Raw genomic sequence first — 14,078 nt, forward strand, 5'->3', positions numbered from 1 at the left:
AACATCAGTGTGCGGTTGCTGGGGGCCGTGGCCTGCAACCCAGGCACGTGCCCTGACTGGGAATCGAACCTGCGACACTTGGGTGCGCAGCCCGTGCTCAATCTGAAAGAACGGATTCTTGGCAATTAAAACATGGGAGCAGAAATGTATCATTAATAAGAAGGTTTGGAAAATGAAGAAATCACCCAAGAAGTTAATAAAAAGTTAAGAGAAGGAAGATAAGAGCGGGGATGAGATTGACTTATCAAGTCTAAGATCCAATAAATAGAAATCCTAGAAAGAGATTACAGAGGTTATATTTCCTTTCTGGCATGTCTTTTGAGGATATAATGTAAATTAAGGGATAAAATCATCAGAGAAATAATATCAGAGGATTCTCCAAATGTAAGAATATGAATCTTCAGATAAAACGTGTCTTTGAGCACTCGGTACAGTCGGTGGAAAAGAACCTTCTCAGAACATCATTTGAAATTTCGGGCCGCCAGCGGGTAAGACACCCCAGAAGCTTCAGAGAGGAAGCATCAGGTCACATGCAAAGGCCTGGGAGTGAGTGTGGCCTCTGGCCTTTTCAACAGCAACACCAGAAGCCCGGAGGCCGTAAGGCAACACTTCACATTTTTGATGGAAAATGCCTTTAGACCCAGACTTGTAAACCCACCGGAACTATTATGTGTGAAAATACAATATTATTTTCGGAAAGGCAAGCACTCTAAACATCGATCTCCCGGTAGCCTTTCTTAGGAAGCTACTTGAGGATGTGCTCCAGCAAAAGGAGGAACTCAAACAGTACAGAGGGTGGTGTGGAGCCCAGGACACAGAGACTCCAAGGGGACGAAGTGTCAGGGAAAGTTCCAGGAGGAGACGGATGCAGCAAAAAGCAGCTGCGAGCTTATGGCAGGACCACCGAGGGCCCACGGGAGGGAGGCCGCCGGGTGAAAACACGGAATGATTATCTCGTATGTTTGACAATGTAGGAAATGATATTGTTAGGCAAAGGGCAGGTCTGAGAGTCAGAGGGAAAAAATTAAGGACAAGTACATAAAAACAATCTTAGCAAATGAAAAGGACAAGAGAGGCAATATCAACTCCAGGCAAGAATAAAAAGGTGAGAAAAGAAACAACTCCAGCACACAACTTGCCTCCGTATAAACCGTATTCACCTAGTCATGCACATGTAACACAGCCCTGGCTGGTGTGGCTCAGCTGGTTGGAGTGTCATCCCGTGAACTGAAAGGTCATGGGTTCGATTCCTGGTCAGGGCACAGGCCGAGGTTGCAGGTTCGGTTCCCAGTTGGGGCACGTGTGGGAGACAGCCCACTGATGTTTCTCACAATGGCGTTTCTCTCCCTCTCTTCCCCCCCTCTGTAGATCAATGAGAGTGTCCTTGAGTGAGGATAAAAAAACTGTAACACGGAAACGGACCCAAACACACTGGGATAACGGAGGAGGGGAGGGCGTGCAGTGGGTGTAGGAGACCGCAAAGTTCTTGCCCGCCTGGCGGTATGCCGACAGTGTCATAGAGCAGGGGTATCCATACGTGTCAATGCAAGCGTGTCACGTAGGACAAAGGCGGTGAATCACAGAGGAAAACAGTAACGAGAAGAGTTACGGGGGGTTGCCTCTGGGGGTCAGCACGGGGGCTGCCGATGGGCGGGTTGGGAACTGATGACTTCATTGCGAGCCTACGTTGCTTTTTAACTTTGCACGATATAGGTATTCTCTGGGTAAAAAAGAATGAACGAGAAATGACATGTCAGTGCCGGGAAGTAGAAACAACGCGTGGACGTCTGAAGGGTCGGCGCCCTCCCTTCACTGCGCACTCACCACGCCCCGCCTGCTGGGACCTGCGCCACGTGACAGCTCACCCTTCCTAAGCCAGAAGCACTCGCCGTATGTGGGTGGTGACCCTCACTCAACCTCCCCAGCAGCGTGGGAATGCAGGTTTCATCGTTCCCATTTCATGGTGAGGAGGTTGGATCGGAGAGCGAGGGGAGACCCCACAGCTGCTAAGGGGCCGGGCAGAGATGCCCACTCAGCCCTCGCTGACCGCATGTCACCTGACCCTGAGGTGACCAGCCATCGTCACACATAACACGCATGAAATGCAGCGTCTAACCCAACCCACTGGACTCCTTGCTCCCTGGGTTCCACAGCTTCCTTTTTGCCGCCCTGTCCCCGCGTTGTGCTGGAGCGTGCCCTCAAACAGCTGTCTAGGGGGAGGTGTGTGGCAGGTGCTGTTGGCAGACACCCCGAGGGTCCTCCCCTGTAACACACAACCACCCATCTTACAGGAGGGAAAGCAGGTTCCGAGCGGCCCCGCTGCCCGCCCCACGTCCGCCTCGTCTCGGCCTCCCTGCGGAACCCAGCGCGGGGCCTTGCTCACAGCAGCTATTCAGTGCGTGTTTGTCGGGTGAATAAATGAAAGTCAAATCCTGCATAAAACAAAGAAGGGGGCTGCTCTCCCTCCGAATCCAGAGAGTGCCAAGCCCTTTGCAAACAAACCGCCCTTGAGGGACAGATGCCTCCTCTCTCATGAGGAGGTGTCCCTGGGGTGCAAGCTGTGGGGCCAGGACAGGCCCAGCGTTCAGTTAGAGGGACACTTCACGGTTGACTCATTTGCCCCGGTGATTGGGGGGAGCGCCTGGAGGTCGGCAATTTAATTACTCCAGTGAAACCTCCAGTTACTTGAAAGGAGTTCTGGGGGGAAAAAAGAAAGAAAGAAAAGAAAAGAAGGAGGGAAAAGGATGATTTAAAAGAAGGATCTGGTGCCTGTGAGGAAGGACTGGGGAAGTGTGGGGACACCCCAGCACCCCAGCCATCCCGGGGTTACAGCCCGGGGAACTAAAATTTTATGGAAAAGAGTCAGAGGTGCCCCTTCCCCGTGTGCCCTCCCCCTCTCCCCCTCGCCGCTACAGAAGGACACTCGGAGAGGCAGCGGGGACACTCCCCGGCAGGGTCCCTCCCTGCCAGCCCGTCCACTTTTCACCTCTGTCTAGCTCAGCTCGTCCAACCGAAATATTGAGATGATCACATTTCCCATCAATTACCATGTGTACAGCAATCAGTAGAGCTTCACTGATACATATTTTGAAAACAGCAATTACCATTTTAAATTCGCAGCGGAGTGGCAGGCACCGCCAGCTGCCGGCCCCGTACCCATTCTCTCTTGCTTCATGACAGAGCCGATCCGAAGCACTCGGTTTCCCGCCTCCCTTGCAGCTAGGGCGTCTGTGTGACATGACCCTGGCCTATGCGACGCGAGTGGAAGTTTCTGGTAAGGCATCTAGGTTGGGGGCAGCATCGGGTGAGAGGAGCCTCTTATTTCTCCCTGTTGTCCTACCTGGGATGCGGATGCAATGCTCTGAAGCACAGCAGCTCTCTTGTGACCATGAAGACAAAGGCTACACTCTAGGCACAGCTGCCTGGGATGCTGCCAGGACTTTGGGTCTGAGCTAACCTTTGAGTCTTTGGTCCACAGAAGAATAGCACCCCTCATATGTATGACATTCTGACTTTCTTTTTCTTTTTTTTTTTTTGCAGTTAGGGAAACCATCCTAACAGATACCTTGTGACAAATAAGATCCAAGATGCCTAAGAACGTTACCTGGGTCCCGCTGCAGAAACCTCAGCCCTGCGACCTGAGCAGCAGCGGCTGCCTTGTCTGTCATTCGTTCCTGTTCCTTCGACCAGACGCAAACCGGGGTGAGCAGGCGATCAGTAAAGACTAAGAGCGGCCAGTGGACGGAGCGGAGCGCTGTGGGGACTCCGGGGGCTTACGATGCCACGAGGCGGCGAGGCAGAGCCCAGGATGACACTGCGCCGGTGCGCTCCACCATTCCTGGCTTGCGGCGCACAGGGTGGACGGTAAATCTGCCCTCCAGCCACGGCCCGGCCTCTACGGAGCACGCACCTTCGGTTTTCGTCTCAGCCCACAGCCCCAGCTTCCCCCACGTCCGCCGGCCTCCGTCACTTCTGTCTTAGCTCCGCCCCCAACTCCCCGGTTCCAGCCAAGCGGCTCCGCCAACGTCCCGGGCACGTCCTCCTGGCAGCGCAGGGCTCTCCCCGCAGCCCCGCTGCCCCCCCCCCCCCCCAGGCTCCCACAGTGTTTACACTCGGAACTCCTCACGGGGCTCCATCCACCACTTTCAGTGCCTCGGGCTCAGGACCGCAGCTTCTGCGGAATAACACTGTCCCGAGACTCTGTGTTCTAGGGGAAGGGAAGCGTCAGCAGGAAGTCAGGACGATCCGGGGTGGGGGTGGGGGTGGGGGTTGGGCACGGCCCGTTCACGGAACCCAGAGACCAAGGGCCGGGCCACGTCGTCCCCGCCCCCGGCCCCCCAAGCCCTGCCCCGCGGCCGTGCTCATTCCCCGGCGGTTTGGGACTTGCGCCCGGATGGGGGGTTTCTGGGTGGGCGCACGCCTCCCACGTCGCCCAAGGAGACGGCTCTCCCCCTGCGGGCCTCATTCTTCCCACTGCTCCTGCAGGGAGCTTTTTAGAAAAGCACAATTAGGAATGACGGATTTAAATTGTTCTGGAATGTGTACCAATTTATCACACTGGCTTCTCGGGAGCCTTTGCTCCGTCCGCCTTCCAGAGCTGCGCACCCAGCACGCCCACTGCCCCCGGGGTCTCTGGGAGGCCGGCTGCGCCGCCGCGCCACACCCAGGCCCCGGTGTGAGGCTGCCCCGTCTCCCTCGGGAGAACCCCGGCCTTGACCCGCAGGAAACGTCCATCCTGCGGCTGCCTCGGAAGCCTGGGCAGCACCTGCGTCTTTGCCACGGGGACCGTGACGTCACGGCGAGTGCCAGCTGGTTCCGATTCCGGTGCCTGTGGACTTCCAAAAACAGCTCTTCGCCTCATCTGTGGGCCTGATGAGACCCCTTTCCACTGGCCTGTTCTTCACAGCCTTGGCCACTGTGCGGTCATCTGGGCCGGAGAGTCCACGGTCCGCCTGTGAATCTGTCACGCCAGGCTCGAGACGGTGCACCACCGCACGCTGCAGCCCGGGGTGTTTTCGGTAAACATTTTCCAAACGGAGCGCTCCAGTGACCTCAGGTTTCATGATAAAAACATCCCATCGTCACAGAGCGTGCTCGGTCCTCAGTCAACCACTGAGGAGGAACTCAAGGGCAGGACAGACGGATGCGCCAGCTGGCGCTCTGCAAAGGCGTGTCCAGCCACCATCCTCTGCCGTCCCTTATTTCCACGCCCGGAGATGAGGTTCAGGAGGGAAAAGAGAGGGACGAGGGTGGACCAGGCACCGCGGCAACTTCGGGGCGTGCGGAGCGGAGGGGAGGAGGCAGGGAGAGGGGCTCCGAAGGAACGGGGAGAGGCCGGCGAACCGGCAGAGGCAGGGAGAAGCAAGCCCGGGTGTCTGGGTGCCTGGCCCGGCCCGAGGTTTAAAGGTCCGCCTCCACTTGGACCCTGCAGAGCAGAGGGAGCGGGGGACGCAGAGCCAGTCACTCGGGCCCCCCCTGCAGCTCAGATGGCGTTGCCTCCAGTGCCAGCGCTGGTCCTGGCGGGGGAGACGGGTGCAGCACACGCCCTGGTCTCTCCCTTCTGCATTTATAGGACACGCCGAAAATGTGCTTAGGATCGGCGCGGCGATCAATTTAAACTGCGTTTCCAGCCGTGGGTGGGGCCGCCCCCTTCACCAGATGTTGTGGGGGCAGGTAAACATAGCAACACTGCGACACACATTGTTGTGCGTCTGAAAATAACTCTGCTAACGTTCCATTTCAGTCCACCTGAAGGCTAGTATCCAGAAAATGCAGAGTCAGGTTTTCTTACACAGGAACGGGGTGGCGGTGTGGGGGTGGGGTGTTTCTGCCTCCAGCTTTCGAACTCTCCGAGGTGACGGGAGACGCCGGGGAGGTGCCCCCACCGTGGGACGGCTCGAGGAGGGGCGCTCCTTCTGCATGCAGCCCTGGCTGCCCCAGCGGCACAGTGGGGGGGGGCAGCACCCCTTCCCCAAAGGCCTTCAGGTCTGGTCAAGACGCTGGTGAGGGAGGCAGCAGCCCGGGCTTCCTCATGTCACCCCGAGGTGCCCGGGACTTGAGGTCAGAGCTGTGTCTTCTTGTGCATCAGGTCACTGGGCACATTCCCAGGCAGCAGAGGACTGTGTGTGGGGTGGGGGGGAGTGTGAGGGCAGGAAGGAGGTCCGAGGGCTTGGTGACAGCGAGTTTGTTAAGACGGGCCGTCTCTGTCATTTTAGAGAGTTGGGGTTGGGATCCCGTGGGCAGGGCACCCCCACAGGAGAAACAGGGAGCTCCCACCCTCGAGAAGCTACAAAATGTTGTGCTGGTTGGGGAGAAGTGGCACTGTCCCGCCGTTGCCGGTGTCCTCTGTGCTCTCGGGACCTGGCCCGGGGGCGGGGCAGAGAGTCCGGGCTGGGACCCCCGTCCTGTCACTGGCCGCTGGGTGGCCTCGGGCACGCCGCTCCACCGCTCTGAGCGCCCCCGTGGGTGTGTGGACCGGACAAGCAGCACTCGCTCTTCTGGGTCACTGCAGTGCGCACGTGGGCACTGGATGTCGCCGAGTCGACCCCGCGGAGGCCGGTGGCGGCCTCTCGATGACACTCGGAGTGTCTGCCTCAGCGTCCGCCGGAATCACCCTCGCACCAAACGGGATCCAGAGGAAAACCTCGCGGTCAGCCTCAGCCCTGTTGGCTGGGCTCCCGGCTAGAAGCTCCCCCACCCGGGGTGTGGGCGTCTCTGTCTGTCTGTCTGTCTGTCTACCACGTTGCTCGCCATCCTCGGGGCAGGGCCCAGCCTCTGTTTCCGGCACGCCCCGCGGCCTTGCCAGACTTCCGTGCAAACTGGCGTGTAATATTCATAAAGTGACATCTGATGGAGACGCGCCGGCCCCCCTCCCCGAGCCGCGGCCTCCTCCCTTCGCGGGCGAGGCCGAGGTCCCCAGGCGTGGCGAGCGTTCCCCGAGTCGGCCGCGGGCGGGGCCGCCTGCCCTTTGCCTGTCCCTGGCTTGTTGTGCCGCGCCTGCATTCCGGGCCTGAGTGCCAGTCCGTCTTGCTCTTTCAATCAGTCACGGAGCAGAGGCTGGCACCCACGTCCCTGCGATTTCTGACCTGCAGGGACAGAGCCACCCGGGCCGGGCGCCGGGCAGGAAGGCCAGCCGCGCTGGGTGCTGCGGGAGAACGCTCCGTCGGGCGCTGTCACCCAACACGGCCTCCGTGCTGGGGCAACGACGGACCTGGGCCGTGTGCTCCTCCCCGGGGTCACTGCCCGGACCCGGAGGCCCTGGCCTCCCCAGGGGGAGCCCGTCCTACCACTGGGGCTCCATCTGGCTCCCGGGGCAGCGGCCCTCTGGGTGTGGTCAGTCCGGCACGAGCCAGAGTCCTTGGGAGGGAGCCTCGCGCATCGCCCCCTCGAGGTGAAAGGTCACAGGAAGGGGACAGATGCTTCGTCACCAGCTCGCCTTCAGGGGACACCTGCCCGGACAGGCAGGGACAGCGGTGTCTGAGGGTGACTGAGGCGCAGTGGGGCCACGCTCAGTCTCAGGGGGACAGAATGACCCAGGAACACAGCCCACAGCAGACGGTGAGGGCGGAGGCAGCCGGGCCTCAGGGGAGACCGCCGTGGCTCCGAAGAGCTGGGAAACCGCACTCCACAAATTCCGTGTGGTCATGCCGAGGTCCGGTCCCCCAACCTAGGACGACGCTAGACTGTGAGCCTGAGACCCCGCTCCCTGGGACAAAACAGGCAGTGGAGACGCTGGTGACGGGGGGCCGCAGGGTCCAGCAACGAGGTTTGGTTTTCAGCTGGACCAGAAAATAAGCTGCGTGTCTCACTGCTGTCCTTCAGGAAAGTGACGGATAGGGACGGCCACCTCCCAGGCCTCCCGGGGCCGATGACCCAGTCTGTGGAGCGTCCAGACACTCAACCTGCCTCACCGCCCCTTCTTCTGCACGTCGTGCGGCAACGGCACCGTCCCTGAGACACTCGTAGGAGCCAGAAGCAGGGTGCCCGCACCCGAAGCGCTTATCCACAACGCGGTGGTCACGGCAAGGAGGGTCCCTGTGCGGTTAGGCCGTGCGGGAGGGAAACCGACACTGGTCAGATTCTGCGTCTGGAGCCTCTGCCGAAGGGCTGGGAGGGGTGGGAGTCAGTGGCCTCGCGTTTGTGGAGCCTCCACCACGTCGGGAAAACAGGTTTGTGTGTCCAGTTAGGCGGACGCGGAGACAGAGAGAAGGGGGAGTGGGGGGCGCCGGAGGGGCCTCTCGACGCACACTTGACGGCAAAACAAACAGCTCTCTCACGGGATGGGGCCCCTCCTTCCTGACCCCCCCCTCCCCGCCCGCAGCCGCACATTGCAGTGGGCTCTGGGTTATTCCTTATTGCTCAGGTGATCCAGGGCTGGCTGTGACCAGCCGTGATCGTGTCCTCGGAGCAGCGCCAGACGGCAGCTCGGGAAGGCTGGCCAGGGCTGCTCACGTCCCCGACTGGCCACTCAGAGGGGCGGCTCGGGCGATGGGCATAGACCGCGTGGTTGCTTCCAGCGTCTCTGCGGCGTCCTGGCGCTGAGCGAGGTCCCCTGGCCTCCACCACTGCCCAGCTTCCCGTCCCGGTCCCGGGGGCCCCAAACCTGCCACACCAGCGACCTTAACATAGAGACGCCCCATCCACACGGCGGAACGCTACGCAGCGGTAAAAAAGGGCGGAGCCCCTGCACACGCCGTGTCCAGCGCAGCCCTCCGCGGAGGGAGACACCAGACTCCAGGGCACGCAAGGAGCCCTGCGTGAAGGTGAAACCCCTCCGCGGAGCGAGACGCCAGGCCCCCCCAGGGCACGCAGGACGCCCTGCGTGAAGGTGAAACCCCTCCGCGGAGGGGGACGCCAGGGCCCCCCAGGGCACGCAGGGCGCCCTGCATGAAGGTGAAACGTCCAGAAACGCGACTCCGCGCAGCGAGACGCCAGGCCCCCCCAGGGCACGCAGGCCGCCCTGCGTGAAGGTGAAACCCCTCCGCGGAGGGGGACGCCAGGGCCCCCAGGGCACGCAGGCCGCCCTGCGTGAAGGTGAAACCCCTCCGCGGAGGGGGACGCCAGGGCCCCCCAGGGCACGCAGGGCGCACTGCGAGCAGGTGAAACGTCCAGAAACGCGACTCCGCGGAGCGAGACGCCAGGCCCCCCCAGGGCACGCAGGCCGCCCTGCGTGAAGGTGAAACCCCTCCGCGGAGGGGGACGCCAGGCCCCCCCAGGGCACGCAGGCCGCCCTGCGTGAAGGTGAAACCCCTCCGCGGAGGGGGACGCCAGGCCTCCGCAGGGCACGCAGGGTGCACTGCGAGCAGGTGAAACGCCCAGAAAACGCGAGTCCGCGGAGACAGGCCGCAGGCTGGGGACGGCCGGGGGCTCACGGAGAGGGGGCGGGGGCGACCCCTGGTGTGTCCGGGGCTTCACTTCGGGGCGCGCACATGCTTGGGAACAAGGCAGAGGGGGCGTTTGCACAGCACCGTGAAGGCGCTAAAAGCCGCCGAGGGTCCACTTTGCGGTGGAGAACTCAGTTGCGAGAATGTCACTTCGATCAGTAAAATAAAATGCACGAGAACAGCTGCGGTTTCCTGAGCGCACGTGCGGTGTCCGATTCGGAACCAGCACCACCCCCGCCGGCGGGCAGCCCTGCGGGGAAGCACCATCGACTCCGATGGGGGGCCAGAAGGTCCGGGCCTGGGAGAGGGCAGCGCGGGGTGAGGGGGACCGGGGCCCCCGGGGCAGCCTCACGCAGGTCACCGTGGCCTTCCGGTGGCTTTTACGCCTGAGGTTCTGGAGGCCGTGGGAGTCGGGAGGGGGCCTGCGGCGGGCTGCTCCGGCGAGGACACAGCTCCGCAGAGGCGGCAGGCGGCAAGGGCAGGTGGCGCGCGGGGCGGGCGGGCGAGCGGGCCGAGAAAAGGGAAGAGGAACTGAGGGTCTGATTTAGCCGGCGCAGGTGCGCGGCCCGGAGCAGAGAGAAGTGAAGCAAGTCAGGCGGAGGGCGGGAGGCGGCGGCGGGGCAGGGGTGTGAAGGAGGGCGCAGGCTCCTGCCCCTCTCAGCATCCGGTGTCGGCCACCCCTCCTCCTGACGGCTCCGAGAGCTTAGCAACTTGCCCGTGAACTTGACTGATTTCCCGAAGGCCGGCTCACCTGTTCGAACGCCGTGAGAGAGCTTGAGATGCAGAAAAAAAAAAAAATACGAGGACTCACATTTTCCATGGACCGGGAGACTGTCACAGAACATCTCAAAATACGCCAACGTGCCTCTCGAGGGGGGCTGGGCAGCTCACCCCCTCTCTCTGTGTGTGTGTGTGTGTGTGGAAGCGCCTTGAATGAATTCGCGGGGTTGGAGGCTGGTGGGTGTCGCCTTTCACTTTCTCTATGACGGGCACCAGAAATCCGAGACCGTGTTTTTCTTTCTGCTGTTTTCACGCTCCCTCCTCAGTCACGATGGAAACACTTCACCGAGTCTCCAAAAGCCGCGCAGAGAGGACCCTGGGAGGCGGCCTGCCCACAGACCGTCTGCAGGTCCTTTGCAGGGCAAGCTCCTGCATCAGATGCACACCAGGAAGCCTGGGCGGGGGGGGGGGCGGGGGTGCCAAGTGACACCACCACCAGTAATTAAATAAGGCCCCACCATCCACACAGCCCCCAGGCACGCGAGAGCAGTGGGACCCAGGGGAGAGGGGGTTGTTTGGAACAACCTGGCTGCCCTTCTGGGCACCGACCTGTTCTTGCCGGTGATCAAGGACTCCCGTAGGAAGCCCGGCTTGGAGGCTGGCCACCTGGCGTCACACACACGCATGTCACGGACCAGGCCGGGGCGTCCTCCGACCCGCGTGGGAGACTTCTGCAGCCAGGGAGGCCACCCTGCTGGGTGACCGTGAGGCCCCAGGAATTAACCACGTGCTCCCTGTTTTGAAGGACAGCGTTGCACCCCAGTGCACTTCCTCAAAGCGGTGACGTCGGTCCGACCACGGAAAGAGGACTCGGTCCCCGAGGACCAACTCTCCCCGGCCTCCCACCCCTGCCCGGGGCTGCGAAGCGTTCTTCAAGCCCACAGGACTAGCGGAAGCGTTTCGTTAGGAAACCAGGCTCCTCCTGAGGTGCCTTCCAGGGGTCCCGGGTGGGGGGGAGGTTCCCTCGGGGGCCTGGGCCTCTCTTCCCAGGCTGGGGATCTGGGTCTCCCTCTGGATCGTCTATCCAGCGGCTTTGCTGGTGGGAACGGCTGGCCTGGGTCGGACTGTTGGATGGTTCACAACTGGCGTAGGTCTTCGCCGACGGCGGAATCTTACCGACCCTCCGGGGACCCGACTGAGCGGTGCTCCCAGGGAGGGCAGGGGTCCCGGACAGGGCAGGGCTGCAGGGCTCACGGAGAGGCCCGGGGCCGGCTCCTGGAACCAGACACGGCACCCACTTCCCCTCCACGCAGCGGAGGTCACGGGGATCTCACTCCTCCCCCCAGGAACACCCCTGTGCCCCCCTCAGCTGCGGCTGGGCCTCGCTGAGGCCTCCCTGGAAGACTGTTAGCAAAGCCAGCCAGCAGAACAGGCGCGTCCTGTCCTGTCCAAACCGGTGATCGGGCGTTTGCTGAGAGCCCCCTCTGGCTCAGCTGCGGGCCCGGAGCCGCCTAAGCCTCAGCACGCACTGGCTGCCCAGCCCCCGGGGGAGGGGCCCCATGTTGTCGAGGAAATTACGGAATGAAGAGGAAGGCGGTGAAGCCAGGAGAGCAGGTGGTGTGGACGACGGCAGAGAGATGGGTGGTGGGGCCCCTCTGCGCCAGGACGTGGCCCCTGGAGCTCGGCACACGCCTGCCCCGGAGCGAGAGGGCCGGCCCCTGGGGAACGTACTCACGGGTTGCACACTAGCTGTGCCCGGGCTGGCGGGTCCCTCCGAGCTCCTCCCAGACCCCTCGCCTCCAGCGCAGCGCCTGCCAGGCCCCAGAAGCCGTCCAGGCTGCAGAGCAGTGGCCTCCCCAGAAGCCCGCACGCGGTGCGCAGAGGCCGCGTCTATTTTTAGCAGGGGCAGAGGTGGGGGCTGGGGTGGGCTGCTCTACTTCCCTTTTTATTTCGGTTCTGAGCAGACGCTGTGGGTGAGTTTCCATGGAGAGCAGAGGCCGGGAGAGGAGAAGGGGGCCACAAGGGGCGGCAGAGAACTGGGGGCCCTGTCTGTCACTGGGGGCGGCAGGGGCGGGAGGGGCGGGCAGGAGTCCGGGGTCACCCCAGATCTGCCCGTCCTGCCGGCTCTGCCGGTCCTGAGGGCCCTGCCGCTGTGCCGGACCTCGCCCAGCAGAGCGCGGTCCCCTGACGGAACTGCACCTGGAGGGAGCCGGTTGGCAGGAAGCGGGGAGCCTAGCGCACCCCTGGAAGATTCTTCTGAAAGCCTCCCACCGAGGTGCTCAGAGCCGAGCACGGCACCACGTGCTTCTCCGGATCTCTGTCTGTCTGCAGGGAGAGCGGGCACCCCACCCGCTGGCGACCCGCAGTCTACACGCTGCCAGAGACAGAGGGAGGGGCCGCGGGCCGGTGGGCGGAGCGCCCTGCGCCGCCAGGTGGTCCCCAGAGCTTAGCCCCGCCCCTTTCCTAGAAGCCCGCCAGTCAGCCCCCTCCTTCCGGGCTCAGCCAGACGCGAGTTTCTCGCCCCGTGCGCCGCGGCCCTGCTCGCGCGGTCCAAATGGCCAGGGCAGCCTCATCCCGCTGCGCTCCCCAGCCTGCGGCGGTCCCGAGGGGGCGGGCGGGCCCTTGTCTTTTCTAAAGAAACCGTCGGCGTGATCAGTAAGCCGCGTGCACCTGAAGCACACGGTTCGGTGGGTTTGGAAACAGAAGACGCCCCTGGAAGGAGACTCCCGGTCAAGGGATCAGCACGGCCGCCGCCCTGGAAAGTTCCCTCCGGGTCCTTTCCACCCGCCCCCCACCCGCGGCGCCGAGACTGCGTTTTCTATCCGTGTGGACAGCACCGCAGCCCGGGCGAGGCCCGTCTGCGCGCGCCCGGCGGAGCGCGCCCCCTGCGTGCGGGGTGTCGCCGCCTGCTCCTCGGCTCCTGCCCCAGTCCGTTCGCCTGTCCCCTGTTGACCCCCTGTTGACGGACACTTGGGTGGTGTTCCCGATTCCTTTCCTGGGACATCGTCGTTCACATCGCTGCCTGAACACAAGTCCTTCTTCCGAGCAAACACCTGGGGATGGGACCGCTGGGCGCTGGGGCGGGTCTGCGCTTAGCCTGGCGAGACGCCACCGCGAGGTTCTCCAGAGTGAACGAAAGGGAGGGAGCGCGGCGGGAAGACGCAGGCTACGCGGTCGGACCTCATGGCCTCGCAGGCCTGGGCGCCACTTCACCACCCGCGCCGCGGCTGCCAGCTGAGGGGACGGAAGCGCCAGGAGCTAACACGCTCGCCTGGCAGGATCGCAGCCCTCCCCTCCAGTGGACCCCCTGCCTGCTCTGGGTCCTGGTGGGCCCTTTTTCTGCCTCCTCTCCTGTCATGCCCACTGTGGCCACCCCGTGGGACAGGTCACATCGTCTCCACCGTGTGGAAGAGGGTCTGGAGGGGGAGGCGTTGAATGCAGAGGTCGGGACAAGGTTAGGGGCGGAGCGGGCACCATCTTTTTGCACCCCCGCACCTGGCCTGCTCCCCACCCCCTTTTCCCTCTTTCCCGCAGAGCAAGCCAGGCCTCCCCAGCCCAGACGGGAGAGGCAGCAGTGAAGACGTCAGGAAGCCTGAACTCGCCACAAGCAAGCTGAGCGGAGCTGCCCACTCACGGGAGGATTTCAGGGGCAAGATGCCCAACCACGCGCCGGGGACGGGAGCGGGACAGGGGTGCCAGACCCGGGAAGGTTTGACATCCCTTTCAGCTCTGGGATTCCAGCCGCTGCCTCTGGGAGAGAGAGACCAAGTGCCCCAGCTTCCCAGGATGGGGGCGAGGAGATTCCCTCTGGGCTCGTCCGTGGAGGCGCACAAGGGGCGAGGCCACAGGGGAAGGGCAGACTGGGCAGCCGCCAAGAAGAGGGGGTCGCCTTGGGCCCCAGAGGAAAGGGCGTCCCGAGACCCCTCGGAGAAGGCGGCAGCGGCCCAGTCACACACCAAGGGCTGCAGCCTCCGG

The 14,078-nt window shown here is 62.9% G+C and overlaps 1 protein-coding gene across 3 annotated transcripts in view; it reads right to left on the reverse strand.

Moving 5' to 3' along the window:
• Positions 1–14,078, reverse strand: part of CARD11 (caspase recruitment domain family member 11) — a 66,268-nt gene that overhangs the window by 31,717 nt on the left and 20,473 nt on the right. Inside the window, exon 1 of one of the 3 annotated variants that reach the window (XM_045824365.1) lies at positions 11,839–11,973. The exons of 1 other annotated variant lie outside the window; for it this stretch is intronic. The gene's annotated coding sequence lies outside the window, so the exon portion shown is untranslated. Of the gene's footprint in view, positions 1–10,712; positions 10,732–11,838; positions 11,974–14,078 lie in introns of those variants that run through there. One more of the 3 variants, XM_045824375.1, reaches the window with a different exon arrangement.

This window comes from Phyllostomus hastatus, unplaced genomic scaffold (genome assembly GCF_019186645.2).
Source record: "Phyllostomus hastatus isolate PE091 unplaced genomic scaffold, TTU_PhHast_1.1 phas_contig_150, whole genome shotgun sequence".
Classification (NCBI taxonomy): Eukaryota; Metazoa; Chordata; class Mammalia; order Chiroptera; family Phyllostomidae; genus Phyllostomus; species Phyllostomus hastatus.